The 5,529-nt window shown below is 51.7% G+C and overlaps 1 protein-coding gene across 2 annotated transcripts in view; it reads right to left on the reverse strand.

Annotated features, from left to right (window-relative positions):
- The window catches only part of KIF26B (kinesin family member 26B), a 499,837-nt gene that overhangs the window by 6,564 nt on the left and 487,744 nt on the right, over positions 1–5,529 (reverse strand). The window lies entirely within an intron of this gene.

The following is a 5,529-nucleotide window of genomic DNA, read 5'->3' on the forward strand; positions in this document are numbered from 1 at the left end:
ATGTGGGATCCTCCCAGACCGGGGCGCGAACCCGGTTCCCCTGCATCGGCAGGCGGACGCGCAACCACTGCGCCACCAGGGAAGCCCTGAATTTCTATCTTTTAAATGTAGTTTTGATGCAAGGGCTGGCGGCGTGACAGGCCTGTCGGAGCCTGTGGCAGAGCTGTGTTTGAACCCCTCCCACCTCCCACCTCCCGCCTCAGCATCCACTTCCTTACCTGCCACTTGCTTTACCTCCACAAGCTCAGATGTCCCCCCTCACCTGTCGAGCCACCTGTGGTCTCCCCCCTGAAACACGCAGGCTGGAGGACACTAGACCTGAGAGTCACCCTGGTCACACCCTCAGCATGGACAAGGGTTACCGTGAAATTAGAGACGTTCCATTAGTGAGAAAAGATCCTAGTGTTTGGTATTGTGGTAGGAGAAGTTTATTTGCTTCTAACAACAACACTGGAATAAGCACTGATTATGCCAGGCCCTACTTATCGTGTCTTACACACTGTGACGGAGACTGCTAGCTGCCCCCGAGTACCTGCCCTCCTCTTCTTCCTCTGCAGAAGACCCCGAGTTGGAGCACGGCACACGGCCACCCAGGTGTCCCCTGTGTGGTACATGTGACTTAAGCTCCACCAGTGCAATAGAAGCAGAAGTGCCCCGTGTAATGGCTAGAAAGTGTCCTGAAAGGGTGAGGTCTGCTCTCCTCGTCTTCTCGCCTTTGTCCTGGATGGAATATGGGCCTGCTGGCCGGTTCATGACATGAAGATCATAAACAACAGAAAAACAAGAGAAGGAACCTGGATTCCTGACACCCTGGAGACCTTCACAGTGGTACATGTGTTACAACTCAACCTACATTGACACGTCATTATCCATACGGATATCCAGGGTCCATAGTTTACACTGGGGTTCACTCTTGGTGTTTACATCCTGTGGTTTGGACAAATGTGCAATGATATGTATCCACCATGCATGGAGTATTTTCCCTGCCCTTAAAACCCCCTACACAGACTTTTACATGAGAAATTAATCTCTATATTGTTATTGGGGTTTTCTGTCACAGACAAGCCTAGTATCTAATTTAATTCTCACAGAAGCAGAAACTAAGGTACAAAAGACTTCAGTAAGTTGCCCAAAGTCTCAGTATTCCCTTATTTTAAAAATCCATTGCCCACATTCTCCAACAAAATAAAAAATAAAAATATCGGATATTAAACGATTTCCCCAAAGGATGGGTTATGATTAAACATCACAGAACTTGGCACATAGTAGGTGCTCACTGAATACGAATATCCTTTTGATTGTTTTTCTTCATAATCTATTTGAGGGGATGAAAAATACACAGAAATCATAGAGACTGTATGGTTAGGCCATTTAAGATGGCTGTTCTCTTGTTCTCTATAAATCCCCTGCTTGACCAGTCCCTGCTTCACTCACATGACTACCCAATCCTCTTAATTACAGGGCTTAATCAGTCCCTGATAACCAATGAGCCCACCTGACGTCAATTCCCGCTATAAATGGTAGCTTCCTTCTCCCCCGAGTAGTGAAGACCATTGCCATATCTTGTCTGCCGTACATGGTGGGGTGTCGCTCCAGGACCCTTTGCATCAGGTCCGTCTGACCAGTAAACCACTGATGTCTCTGGGCTCTTCCTTTGGTCTCGAGGCTGGGTTAACTGCAAGGCTTGTGGGCCTGCAGGGTGCATCCCAAGAACTGGTGAGCCTATCTGGGAGACCGAGGAAACTCCTGTGAGTGCTGAGATGTTGGGAAAAAAGGACGGGGATGGAAAGTTGCAGGGGTAATCCCGAGGAGGCTGTCCACTAACATGGTAGGGCCCAAAGGTTGCAGGGATAAACCCGCAGTGGGGCCCTGTGGCAGCTGTCTACCGTGAGAGATGTCTTTCTGTTCCATTATATTAATGCTATCTTCTTAACCTCCGGGTCTCTTTCCAGTTTAAAAGTAGCAGCCCCGTGCTCGTGGCTCATCTGACTGCCCAAGGATGGCTGGTGAATACAGACAAAATGCAAGGAGCTGGATTACCTATCAAGGGTGTTATCTGGTCGGGTAAGACAAGCATACCCCCGACCTACCATGCCTAAATGATTACAGGCCCAGGCTTTAGGGATATTAACTCAGGAACTGGCTTGTGAATTGGATGTGGCCAGTTACCCAGAAGGGTTTAGTTGGGGTCCCATGGCAACGAGAAACTAATAAGAGCGCCCTTGGCCCTCTGGTCCCAGCTCTGGCAGGAGGCAGAGCAATGATACAGTGTGGTGGCAGCAACAGCTATCTGCCATCTACAGTGCATTACAACAGGTGGAAGACGTTACAAAAGGCCTACCCGAGTCACCCAGCAATGCACACAATGACTATCTGGCGTCCAGGACAGCTAAGCATGACATATGGGACCCCCGTGGACACTGACAGTGACCAAGGACCATGCAGTTCAGGAATGGGCCGATAAACATGACATACACTGGCATTTCCACCTGCCTTACGACTCCACTGCCGCCAGGCTAATGGAAAGGATGACTGGGCTACTTAAAACAACAATTGAGATGGGAACTCGCTCTCTCAACATGTGGGCCAGGAGACTAACTCAAGCCCTAGGAGCTATAACTGAACATCCCAGGAGCAACTGTCCCAGTGCCGACGCCATGTTAACCCAGAGGAAACTAGTCAACACAACCTGAGTTCAACAGTTGCCCACCGAAGGACAACAACTCGCTTTGGCCCTGGCCACAGGATCTACCCCCAGGGGAACACGTTATAAAATGTTCCTGAGACTGGCAGGCAAGCCCCTTGTGGTTTGGGTTTGCTGCCTCGTGGGGAATAGGATTAGAAAGGGACCTACAGGTTTGACCTGACTTCTACCTGCACTCCCCCCGCAGACTACTAAGGGAATTAATCCAGGGCCCCTACTGGAGAAAGGCACCATTCTATCACATCACCTCTCCAGTATTCAGCACTGGCTGTAGGGACTGGGGGTGGACAGGCGATATGGTACTGCAGGCCAGGATGAAAACCACAGGCAGGTGGTGATATCTCAGGATGCTGACGCTGCTTGTTATTTCGCTTAATGATCACGATCTTCCCTGTAATCTGTCTGTTAAACATCTTACATTTCATCCCTAGTCTGAGCGGAGGTAATCTGTTTGTGGACTGGGTGACAACGGTGGCCTCACTACAAAATGAGTTTGATTGCTGGGTCTACAGCGAGATGCCATTGTCATCCTCCTGTGAACTTCCATGAAAAATCGACTGGATAAGCACCTAGCTCCAAAGATTGCCCACATCTTGGGCTCTTGATACTCTTTAGCTGCTGGTGTCTGTACTGCATTTGTGGTATTTGGTTGCAGCGCACCTCTACACACCTGACGCCAGGGATATCGCAGAAGAGGGGTGGACCAAGATCGTAAGGGTGGTGCAGGGTGTGTACGGGTAGATTGTATGGTCAGGCCATTTAAGATGGCTATTCTCTTGCTCTCTGTACATCCGCTACTTGCCCAGTCCCTGCTTCACTCACGTTGACTATTCAATCCTCTTTATCAGAGGGCTTAATCAGTCCTGATGAGCCCACCTGACGTCAATTCCCTCTATAAATGGTAGCCTCTTTCTCCCCTGAGTAGTGGAGACTGCTTCCATGTCCTGCCTGCCGAACAACGTGGGGTGTGGCTCCAGGACCCTTTGTGTAAGATCCCCTGTCCAAACACCACTGATGTCTCTGTCGCTGTCTCTGGGCTCTTCCTTCGGTCTCGAGGCTGGACAACTACAGGGCTTGTGGGCCTGCGGGGTGCAGCCCAACAGATGAGATTTGTGCCCTTAGAGGCGGGTCTCTAGAGGATTATAAAAGCACTCACCATAGGACTGGCAGGGCCGGGGGCACCACTGTACCAAGCACCACCTTTTCTGGTGACTGGTGGCATGAGTGAGTAAAGCCAGGCCCTGGCTTCTGAGGACGAGGCCTAATCTTTTCACCCACTCTGAAGTGGATCTAGCCTCGTGCTTTGGGCAACTACCATGTTTGTTCCCCTGGTTCTGGCCCCTCTCCCGCTGGGAGGCTGCGGGCCTGGCCCCCTGGGAGGGAAGCTTGGGCCTGTAGGTGGTGGTGCTCCCTCAAACAGCTGCATCTCCTGAGGCACACCCACCTGGCAGCTCCTCCCTCCAGCAAGGGGCATCTAGGACGCTTGCCTTCTCCTGGAAGGAGGATGGTGGGGAAACGTGACACCATCCCAACCGGTTTATCTTGACGCTGAAGGGGAGCCCGATCTAATTTAACTCAGGATTGATATGTGGTCCCTCCTGAGTCCAAGGAAAGAAGGTGGAGTCTGCCTGAAGCCGTGGCTACCTGCACTTAGAGTCTGGGCTGATTCTGCTTTTAAATAGAGTGGTCTCCATCCAGTCAGATTTCAGTGAGAGTGAGGGAGAGCAAGAGAGCTTACACGCCATGATACAGCAGCAGTCAGATGGGGCTGCTGCAGAACATGGAGGGAGGCCGAGGAACGCCGAGAACGCAAAGGATGCACAGTCTGGTGGTTTTTCTGGAGGACCTGGGAGACGGGCTGCATCGCTAGTGGGCTACTGTTGGGGGAAGCGCTGGTCCTTACAGCACCATCCCTATGGTGCTCAGGGAACCCCGGAGGAGTTAGTGCCCTCTCTGCCCCACTCTCCCTCCATCCTCCTCCCCCTAATTCCAGTGGGTTCTGCCTGTTGAGTGCTGGGCCACCATGGCCTGCGTGGCCTGATGACCCTTCCAGAAAGAAAGACAGTGTACTCTTCTCCAACTTTGAGAGATCCACTGACTGCTAAAGAAAGCTTAAAGTACCACAAGCTCAGAGAGAAAAAGAGCCAGAACTCTTCGGTATAGAATCAGGGGGCCAAGGCACAGGACGACCTTCTCACCACCCTAGAGAGCTAGGAATGTGAAAAGCCACTACCTGGAGCTCTAGGTGGTGGTGGTGATCGGGTAGCGCATGACTGTTCAGAGTGCGGGTTGGTGGGCTTTCCTTCAGGAGGCGACGACGAGGGACTCTAAGTACATATTGATAGTTAATTTTCTCTACAAAGCCTACTCTGTCCTATAGGCTCCCTGATTTCATATCAAATCTCACTTTTTTGGGTCCAGATCTTTATGTCGGGCATGCCTGCGTGCGCGCGCACACACTCACACACACTGACTTAGAAAACTAGGAAGTGTCAACCACTGAAGCAAAGTAAATATCTGTCTCCTTGACAATGGAGATAAGCCAGCTGATAGTTTTGGGTTTTTTAAATCGGCATGATCAAGCTAGCTGTCTCTGAGCAAGTGGCTCTGCCTTTGTGGGCTCAGCTCCAGCCCCCGTCACGTGGGGCTGCTGCAGAACATGCAGGGAGGGCTTCCCTGGTGGCGCAGTGGTTGAGAGTCCGCCTACCGATGCGGGGGATGCGGGTTCATGTCCCGGTCTGGGAAGATCCCACGTGCCGCGGAGCGGCTGGGCCCGTGAGCCATGGCCGCTGAGCTTGCGCGTCCGGAGCCTGTGCTCCGCAACG

This window comes from Physeter macrocephalus, chromosome 4 (assembly GCF_002837175.3).
Source record: "Physeter macrocephalus isolate SW-GA chromosome 4, ASM283717v5, whole genome shotgun sequence".
NCBI classification, from domain to species: Eukaryota; Metazoa; Chordata; class Mammalia; order Artiodactyla; family Physeteridae; genus Physeter; species Physeter macrocephalus.